General features: G+C 37.6%; 1 protein-coding gene across 1 annotated transcript in view; it reads left to right on the forward strand.

Moving 5' to 3' along the window:
- COL28A1 (collagen type XXVIII alpha 1 chain) overlaps nt 1-11,401 on the forward strand; it is a 589,571-nt gene that overhangs the window by 341,490 nt on the left and 236,680 nt on the right. The window lies entirely within an intron of this gene.

The following is an 11,401-nucleotide window of genomic DNA, read 5'->3' on the forward strand; positions in this document are numbered from 1 at the left end:
TTGTATTTGTTTCTACATAGTCAAGCCCTATAAACAGGTTTTATTTCTTAGATTGTTCTAACTTCCCCATGTTCAATGATTTTAACCTGAGAGTACATGAAAGTATCCCTAAAATAGGGAATCAGACGTTCTGGTATCCCAAAAACACAAGGTTACCTATAGTGGAAACCACTGAAAAACACACTGAATTTCCAAAACCCACAATAGGTCAACAAGATGATAGAGTACAATATGCTTTAAGAAACATGACAAATTAGCTCTAAACCAAGACTGTCATGCAGTACTACTGTTCTCTTCACCCTGCATTGCTTACGAATTCCTTACTTAGGTGGAGGGGATGGAGTGGTAGCACAGCATGTAGGGCGCTTGCCTTGCACATCGCCAACCCAGGTTCGATTCCTCCGCCCCTCTCGGAGAGCCCGGCAAGCTATCGAGAGTATCTACCCCTGGCATATTTGATATGCCAAAAATAGTAACAAGTCTCACAATGGAGACGTTACTGGTGCCCATTCGAGCAAATCGATGAACAATGGGATGACAGTGACAGTGACTTAGGTGGAGAATCTAGTTAAAGTTTGAGACAAAAATGATTATCACAAAAATATACATACATTTATCTTGAAAATAAACATGTTTCGGGGGGGAGAGAAAGAGAGAGAGAGAGAGAGAGAGAGAGAGAGAGAGAGAGAAGAGACAGAGAGACACAGACAGAGACAGAGACTGAAAGTGTGTAATAAGCTAAAGTACATGCTTTATATGAGGAAGGCTCAAATCCCATCCCAGGCACAGTATGGTCCCACCCCACCGAAAAAAAGTTCACTGCAGCGTATTTATATCACTGTGTCACTGTCATCCTGTTGATCATTGATTTGCTCGAGCGGGCCCAGTAATGTCTCCATTCATCCCTCTTGGAGAACCTGGCAAGCTACTGAGAGTTTACTGATGACACAGGGAAGAGCCTGGCAAGCTCCCCGTGGCGTATTCATATGCCAGATACAGTAACAATGATGGATTTCATTCCCCTGAGCCTAAAGAGCCTCTAATGTGGCAGCATATTTATATAAATAACAAAAAAGGGAAGTACCATTCAGTAAAACAAGACAAACTGGGAAGAGGACACAGACATGGCTCACTGGAAAGCACTTGCTATGTCTGAGTGAGGTGAAGAGTTTAATTCCTGGCACTGCTCCCCACTTCAAAAAGTGGCCACATATGAGCTAATATAGATGAAGCATCATTTTAGGTGGGACAAGTTAACATGAATCTATAATATGATCTTATCCACACAGAGAGGCAGAGACTGACACAGACAGATGCAGTGTAGGTAATAAAACATTTCTTTTGGTTTGAGGGGCCACACCTGAAAGTGCTCAGAGTTAACATCTGGCTCTGTACTCACAGGTAGCTCCAAGCAGTGCATGGGAGAATACATGTGATGCCAGGGATAGAACCAGGCTGGGCATGCATCCAAGGCAAGTATCTTAACCACTGTCCTACTTCTCTAGCCCCTGTATAAACATTTATGTATATACAAACTGTAAGGCAGTTAGTTTCTCCTGTAAAGTAAGAATTTGGGGAGGCAAAGTAAAACACAGGGATAATGAAACAAAAGCCCAATAAGTACATTTATGTCAACTTTATACTTAGCATGTTTAGATTTTATTTAAAAAAACAATCCTGCATCACTTTCGTCAACACTAATTTTTAAAATTCTTTGAAATATGTGCTGTATTATAAGAAAAAATTCACCTAGTCCAATTCTTCTAAGAAACAGAACAGCACTAAAGTTCAAGAGTCTCAACACTTAATTCCAGCTTTACTATAGAGAGGACTGATGAATGATCCTGTAACATTTTTCCAGGTCTAACAATTTGTGAATTTTAAATATTTTCAAAATCTTAAGATGAAAACAGCAAACAGGAGAAAGTTGCCCAGTTGGTAGTCGCTACCTTGAATACGATGCACAAAGAGGTTGGAAGGGAAAGCAATTGACAGATGAGCCCAAGTGAAGAATAATAAAGCGTGTGGTTCTTCACTCACTACCAACTCAAGCACACCTAGACCTACCATGTTCACCTCACAGTACTGAAAACAGTCCTTTGACACTGGACAATTTGGTTTTTTGTTTTGGGACCATACCCAGCTGTGCTCAGTGCTGAGTCCTGGCTCTGTGCTCAGAGATCACACCTGGCAGACTCAGGAAACCATATAGGGTGTGAGGTATTAAACACGGTTGATTGAGTGCATGACAAGCACCCTACTGCACTGTACTATTGCTCTGGCCCTGTCACTGGGTATTTTAACATATAAAGTGATTGGTCCACTTCTAGAAATTTTGTCATTTTTTTTATATCACTGCATTTTTTTCTTACTATAACTACTTATCAATTCAGTATTTCCTTTTACTATTGCCATATGCTACCCACTTTTCAAAATACAACTCTCAACTAAATTAGGGTTAAAAAAAAATACTGAACACCTGTCTCCTGCTAAGTCCTCATTCAATACAGACTTTTCAGGTCAGAACAGTCGGACTTAAAGTGCTTGCCTTGAGGGGCTGGAGCAATAGCACAGTGGGTAGGGTGTTTGCCTTGCACATGGCCGACCCGGGTCAGGTTCAATTCCTAGCATCCCATATGGTCTCCCAAGCACCGCCAGAAGTAATTCCTGAGTGCATGAGCCAGGAGTAACCCCTGCGCATTGCAGGGTGTGACCCAAAAACCAAAAAATAAAATAAAATAAAGTACTTGCCTTGCACAGTTGACCCAGTTTGATCCCCCAAGCACTGCCAGTCCTGAGTACTCTCAGGTGTGGTCCCAAAACAAAATAGGAAAAAGATTTTTCTAGTTTCTTGAAATATCCACCAATGAGGGAAAGATGAAAATTCAAAACAACCCATCAAAACACTAACTGCTAGAATGTGAATTTCAATCATACGTAGTACAAAGGCAGCTAGCTGGATTGGGCATGGCTCTATTTCATTTTGTATTCTTCAATACTGAAGAAAATGTATATGCATTTCCATTGGGTAACCAACATAGATCAATATGATATAGGTGTTTCTCTTAATACAAAGGAAAATAGAGAAGAAATAACCTGAAAATATAAGGGCAATGTATAAAGGAATGCCATTTTGAAAGGCAAAAATAGACTGAAGTTCCATGAATCCCAGAAGCAGTGAGTGATGCTAAATTAAAGTTTCTAAGTTATTTTTATTGGGTGTAACACATCACCAAAACTACAATCTGCCACCTGTTTTTTTAGTTCTATGCCTACATTCTCTGCCATCTGTTTTTGAAATGTACTCTACATCCTGAAGTCATGTGATTAAGTTTTTACCTTCTCACTCTCCCATCTGCTTGCCAAAACATAAGAAAAGTTTCACTTCACTCTTATTTTCATTAGTCGATCTCAATGCTCCAACTTCTCTCCACTATGGCTTTCTCTCCATTCTGGCTTTCAAAAATATCGATTCAACCCTTTTACTTTTCCTTTAAGGCAATAATTTAACATGAATATTCACTACTGCTTGCAAGTTGAATCATTTCATAAATTTACATTTCATACATAACTGAGAATGTTTGGAATTCATAGTAGTTTGTACTTGGAGAAAAGAGAAACTCCACTTCCATGCCTTCCACACTGCCTTCCTCAGTGTAAGGTTTATGATGCTGATTAATAAAACCAAATTAAATAATTGTCACAGAGTGTCAGAGAAGGGGTTAATTGTATTATTTTTAATGCCCTAACTTGACTTTATGTAAACACTACCTGATTGGCCCAGCACAACCTGCTCGCATCAGAAATCAATTTCACTAATGATGCTGATGGCTACAATATGATCAACTGAAGCTTCCATCTCTTGGTGCAAAAACAGAGGAAATTATATGTAATTCATTAGTCAATTATCAAGAGATTAATAAATTCAGTTGCTGAGAGAGGCTGTAGGTGAATACTGCCAAAATGAGAAATGTCAATTTTCAGGACTTGTACATAACTATGGAGCTATTTTTATGCTTATTTGAAAGTAATGTTATACTCTTTTTTTTCTCTTTTTTTCATATAGTTTTATCCATAGGAAAACTCATTTGCACTCTCAGGTGTCCACGCAGAAGAAAAAAACATATACTGCTCAAGTCTAGCATATTTGAAAAATTACTTAGAAAACTGTAGTATTTTGCACATTGGGAAAAGAAGGAAAACAGACAAAAGAAATGAGAAGTATTGTATTTTAGTTTCCCTGACCGAAGAGTATTACTTTTGTCCAGAATGGTACACAGGGGCTGGAGTGATAGCACAGCGGATAGGGTGTTTGCCTTGCACACGGTCAACCCGGGTTTAATTCCCAGCATCCCATATGATCCCCTGAGCACCAGCAGGAGTAATTCCTGAGTGCAGAGCCAGGAGTAGCCCTTGTGCATCACCAGGTGTGACCCAGAGAGCCAAAAAAGAAAAAAGAAAAAGAAAGAATGGTACACTGTAAAAAATTACAAAGGCAGCGCGCCTGGGAGAGGGAGACAATATGTGTGTCATGTTGTTCTGTTGTCCAAGGGCACTTGGGGCAGTTCTCTCTCACTCGTGCCACTCAAGTTCGGTGTTCTAGAGCTGCTATGTAAGGACCAGATCGGGACCTCCTTGTGCTCTGCTTCTGTGTGTGCCACTGTGCTCTCTTCTGTTTCTCTATCTCTGTCTCTGTAGTCTTTCCCCTGGTCTCTTCCGAACTCTCTCTGTCTCTGCTTCTGTGTCTTCTTCTGTCTCCATGTCCTCTTGTGTCTCCCCTCTGTCTCTTCTGTCTCCCCTGTCTTCTTCTGTCTCCCTTGTCTTCTTCTTCTGTCTCCCTTGTCTTCTTCTGTCTCTCCATCTTCCCCCACAGTCTTAGTTTATATAGCAAATTACATAGGGCAGTAACACAAAGGTGGGGTTAACATTAACAAATCAACAAAGAAGGGTAAAACCATTTCTTGAGGCGATTAACATACCTCATCTAAGGAGATTACCAGGATTACCCGTTCGAGGGTGGGGTCCAAACAAGTGTGTGTCAGGGTGTGTCCCTTTCTTCCTTCCTCAGCTAGTAACCTGCTTAAATAGTTATAATAAATTTACTTCTAATATTTCTAGCAATGTCATTCTGTATGAGCACAGTAAGAGATATATCAGACTTAAAGTTTGGTTCTTCTTGAGGACATTCACTATATATTCCAGACTACAGTCCTCAAGCCAGGTTAGTATTCCTAACCCCAGCAGAGTCCTGATCTCATCGTTACTTTTGGATCATGACAGCATTTGTCTATGACCATGCTCTCAACTTATAGTTGAGTATTGTGGCGCTTTGGCCTGGCCCATTTCGATGCCAGGGTAGCTCACAGCTTGCCCTGGGTCCATTCTGTCCCTCGTCAGGACCCTGCTTTGGGGTGTTAGGAACTAAGGGCAACCGAGTCGAGAAAGCAGATGCTCAGGAGTAAATATTATTGGAGTCAATCAGCTCCCAAGTTACAAAGCATATTATTAACTGTCTTCCTGTATCCATACAGAAAGGACATTGCTTTAAGGTAAATTAAGTTCCCTGTGGCGAGGCTAAAAGGACAAACTCCATGTTATCCTACAGTACACATCTTTAATTTCTCAGTTCCCTAGAGGAAAAGAATATTTTATAATTCAAATAGCATTCTAAATATTCTAAATATTGAAACAACTGGGCTGGGCAAACAGCTCAATGGCTAAGTACAGGCTTTGTATATGTGAGGCCCAGGTTTGAGCTCCAGTACTGCATGATCCCCTAAGGGAAAGATCAAAAGAGATTTATTTTTTGTAAGAGACACTTCTATATTGTGTTTGGGGACCACACCCAGCAGTGCTCAGAGCTTACTCCTTGCTTTGTAACACATGTGGTGCCAGGAAGAGAATCTGGGCAACTACATGCAAGGCAAACACCTTTACAAGTGACCCTTGGGAACTGATCAAAGAACACTACCCAAGTGCCAACAGTGTGGGCCACAAAACAAAAATAACCAGAAGCACTGTTTGTTAACAGAATTAGGCAATGTTACCAAAAGAATAATTGTTTCAAATTACCTAGACAGTCTCCCAATTCACTTTTGTGTCTGATGCTTCAAGTAAAAAGTGTGACGATCTCTTTGAAAGCCAGCAGTATCCTCAATATTTACCAATAGCAATACTCTCTTTCCAAAAGTAATTTAATGTATTTCAGAGAGTTAGCTAAGTTTTTAAAAAATGTTAATTTGTCCTAATATTAACAATTGACCCATTATCCTATAGTAGAGGAATGAAAGGGAAAGATTAAAAGAGATTTATTTTTTGCAAGAGACACTTCTATATTGTGTTTGGGGACCACACCCAGCAGTGCTCAGAGCTTACTTCTTGCTTTGTGCCGTATATGGTGCCAGGAAGAGAATCTGGGCAACTACATACAAGGCAAGTACCTTACCTGCTGTACTATTTCTCTGGCCCTGAGACTGTCTACACTTGCTGAATACTTTTGCTTCATAAATTAGCAAGTTCATAAATTTTACAATGTTAAAGATATATAACACCTCTGTACAAATACTAATATTCATGCTTAAATGTATAATACAAATCTCCAAAATAACTGAAATCTGATATAGCAAATACAGCACAGAAATGTTGTATATTGTCATTTTGCCATAATGTTGCATAATTTGCAACTAAAATGAATACTAATTTCATCATGTTTGACAGTAACAACTTCTTATTTAAGTGTCATCAGAAAAATATATGGTTGTGAGGATTGGATACAAATCTGGATCGGCACAAATTCTGACATATTCCAGGTGTTCTTTCATACACACCACCACTATCTTACTTTTCCCACAGAGACACCTGCATATATAACTGGAGTTAATATTCCTTAAGTAAAAAGATGTAAGACCAACAATCTGCATGAATTTTTGTGAAAATACAGTAAATTCTCACTTAATGTTGAGGGAAGTTCTAGAAAGACTTAAAATGATATAAAAACATAAAATGACATATCAAAACAGTAAACTAGTTTGACATTTAATTCAGCACTGGCTGGGTTTTTTTCTCTTCAACATTATAATGAAACAACACTGAACAAATCAACATTATTTGATGACATGCTATACCTATTTCATAAACCTATTTAAGTTTATATGACCAAATTCCTTCAAATGCTTTTCCAAACCTCCGTTTTTGCGACTTTATATTTTAAGAGGCCAAATAATTACATTCCTGTATCTAAGATTTCAGCCAGCAAATTATAAGGCAACATGATTTTTATAAACAGAATGGCTATATGCAATAAAGGACTATTATAGCCACTATTTCAGCTATCACATTATCCTTCAATCCTGATTACATATTTCTAGCAAAGTACTTGAAAACGTTGTGCAATAGTGTATCAGTAAAAAAACTAATTTTGAAAAACATGAGGCTATTTTCTGAAATGACTTTTAGTTGGAAAATAACTTTAGAAGTAAAAAATCATAAAAATGTAATTACTTGCAGAGACAAGATGGTAAAATGATATTCTTTCCAGAAATTATAAATACTAGCTCTAATGGTTTTGGAGCCATATTCAGATGTGTTCAATAATTACTCCTGGTTTTGCACCCAGGAATCACTCCTGGCAGAACTCTAGAGAACATATTATGGTGCTGGGGATCGAACCAGGGTTGGCCATGTGCAAGGCAAACACCTTACCTTCTGTACTATTGTTCTGGCTGCCTAAGGTTAAAGAATTTTTGAGTCTGCTGAAAACTATGTTGTCTACCTCTCCCATCAGATATAGAGCTGTTCCCAAGACAACTACAGTGTCACTAATTCTTTGAAAGTATTACCTTTGACAGTATCCAGGAATTGGGCATTGTTACCTGAACCACAAACATGTAAATTCAAAATTCATTCATTAAATGTAAGTACTTTTGTTAACTTGTGTATGCGTGAGTGTGCATGTATGGGGGAAAAGTTCTATACCAATTAAACACCCCTAACCCCATCCTGCAGATTGTAAAGTCAGACCAATTAAGTCTAAATATTGGCTTCCTTATTTACTAGCTGGGACAAGTGATCAAATGTCTCTACACCAAAACTGCCTGAGTATTCCCATCATGAGTATGATGGGAATAGTACAAGAGTACTGTGAAAATTAAGCAGTACATTTGTATGGTACCTTGTACATGATAAACAACAACAATAGTTATTTTCACAGTATACTTGTAGTTTGATACATACATTAGAGTTTATAAGCACATTCCCAAGTGAAATCAGTTCCTTTAACAAACTATAGTCAACTTACATGGGGCTACGTTAGCTTTTTAAAAAATGGATTGTCAGTACACTTCTGAAAATTATTTTATCTAGAAAACAGTTTTTTGTAAAATATTTGTTATGGTTCTCCCGAAAGGGAGCATAAAATGAGACCCCCATAACTATGCCACTGGACTCCAGGCCAGGCTGTTTTCACTCTGGGTGCCCCAGATGGGGGTGGGTGAGAGACCTCCCTGCCCCAAGGGACGCAGCAGAGAAAAAGAGCTGCTGTCCAGCTAATTCCACCTCCACCAGAGATACGGGGCCACAACAGGCATGACCATTGCAAATGCAATTTATTGCCAATTTCCTTTACCTACTTCCATTTTAATTAGTTTTATTAATTTATGTATTTGCTGCCTTTGGGCCACACTGGCAGATGCTCAGGGCATACTCCTGGCTCAGTGCTCAAGAATCACTCCTGGTGGGTTTAGGGAACCATTTATGATTGAAATTGAACCTGGGTCAGCCTTGTGCAAGGCAAGCACATTACCAACTGTACTATCGTTGTGCCCTCCCCAATATTTTAACTGAGATTAACATTAAGTATACTACAACAACAAAAATTACACAGGGATATAGTAATTTCTCCTATAGATTGAAAATCTCAAATTTTTAAGTTATTACTCATCAGATTTGCTCAAAACCATCCCTGATTATTCATCACCGTATCACTGTCAGCCCATTGTACATCGATTTACTTGAGCGAGCGCCAGTAACTTTTCCATTCATCCCAGCTCTGAGATTTTAGCAGCCTCTCCTTACTCATCTTTCCCAACGAGTGGAGGCTCCTTTCAGAGTCAGGAGAATGAGACCTGTTATTGTTACTGTTTTTGGTATGTAGAATATGCCAGGGGAGCTTGCCAGGCTCTTCCATGAGTTTACTCATGTCCCATAAAACTCTACTCACATAATTTTCCTCATACAACACAAAGTAATATATTTTAAACATAGGATACACAAAAGTAGCTAAATGTAACCTCAAAAGAAAACCCATAATTTACCCAATTTGGTGAGGGTGAGGAGGAACTTTGGGAAATTTCTGCCTGGAGTCAAATGTAGAGCCTTTTTTCTCCTTTCTTCTTCTTCTTCTTTTTTTTTTTTTTTTTTAATATTTTGGGGACGTTCCCAGTGGTACTCAGGAGTTACACTCAGCTTGGTCCCGTGATTAACTCTTGCCAGTGCTAGCTAGGGACTGAATTCAGAACTCTTACATTCTAAGCACGCATTCCTTACTAATAACCCATGTTTTCCAGCTTCATCAGAACCCATAATTTTAATATCTGTAGTCAATAATTAAAATCAAACTTATTCAGGCAACAAAATGGAGAATTTTACTTGTTCTAATTCTAATTTCATAAAGTGGAAAGCTAGTTTGAAATACGAACATTTTAAAGAATAATAACCATCCTGGAAAGCATATTGAATAGAAAAAGACTACAAAATGTTGTTTCTAAAATTGTGCATCAAATCTGACATCAAAATAAGTGCTATTGTTTTAATGGATTACTTGCATAGGAATCAGAGATTTCTAGATCAAATAAGCTATCTCCAACTAAGATGTATACAATTAAAATAATTAAAATGCTTATTAAATAATACTATTGAACAGGGTAAAGTATCTTGAGTTTATAAACCCAAATATTAGTGACCTAACAAACCAAAAAAAACCACAAAAAATCAGAATTTTCACGATCCACAATAGACTAAAATGCAAGACAAGCACAAAAGACATTTTATATGAATGAATATCTGGACTTCACAGGAAACACAAGATTGACATATCAGCATAAACAACCAAAAATTTTCATTTTGATTACAGAAAACCAGGTTACATACATGATAGGTTTTATATTTGTATTTTATATTAAACTGCTAAAAATTATGTAAATATTTTAGCTATACCCCTACTGTAAATACAAATTCAAAAATTTTATGTCACCTTACTAAGGAGAACTGGAAATGTGTATGATCATTTAATATTCTTAAAGATCACTTTAGGAATAGTAAATTTAGAAAATTGTAAATTTAAAAGAAACATTTCAACTGAAAAATTATTAGAGGTAATTATTTTTATTTTTAGTAAAATGAGATTGACTCACTTAAAGAACCAAAATAAAGTCCCTTTAGTAACAAGCTTTGTGAAAAACAATTATTCCCAATTATTTTATTTAAAAAAAAGATTGTCATTTGAGGTGTTTAGGGCATATATACAATATTTACCTAGAAAAAGTCCTTTTTTACCAGATCTCTAAGTATAGAACAAATATAACTACTGTCCAGTATTTAGATGACCCTCAAACTAATCTGTTTTATCAGATAAAATTTGTAACATGAAAGCTCTTAAAATTCTTTAGCTTAAGATATGTTTTTCTCCAAAAAACTACACAATAATTCTTAGGCTCAATTTTTATGAATACTGCTTTAATTATGAAATTCAGTTTGGCCCTTTACATACAGATACTACAAATATGTTAGAGTTTTGTTTTGCTTTTTCAGTCACACCCAGCAGTGCTCAGAGCTTACTCCTGGCTCTATGCTCAAGGATACTTCCTAGCGGTGCTTGGGGAACCAAAAGGGGTGCCAGGGATCGAACCTGGGTAAGCTGCACAAAAGGCAAATGCACTGTACTATCGCTATGGCCCTTATTTTATATTCCTTTTACAATTATCTAGTTGTAAAAAGAAAAAATAAATATTAGAATTAAGTCCCTGAAATGACACCAAAATACTTATTTATAGAAACATAAAACTGGCTGCAATGTGACCCTGTTTGCACAAATGTCTCTCTAAATTTACTGGGAGTGGAGAATGGAAGAGATGGGGTTGGGAGAATAGGGAATTTCAGAACAGGAAAGAACTTGACAGTAGGATACACAGATAGAGATTAGCTGAATAGTTGGTTACATGTAATCTTGCATAGACTTTGTGTTCAGAAAAATGGTCCCAAAGTGATAAACACGTGATGATGAAGAGGAAGAAAATCTTTTTTGTTATTCTGTAGCGGTGCTCAGGGCTTACTTTGGTTTGGAGCTCAGGGATCACCCGATAAGATTTAGGGAACTATATAGGATGCCAGGGATTAAAACCCAGGT

This window comes from Sorex araneus, chromosome 1, assembly GCF_027595985.1.
Source record: "Sorex araneus isolate mSorAra2 chromosome 1, mSorAra2.pri, whole genome shotgun sequence".
Lineage (NCBI taxonomy): Eukaryota > Metazoa > Chordata > Mammalia > Eulipotyphla > Soricidae > Sorex > Sorex araneus.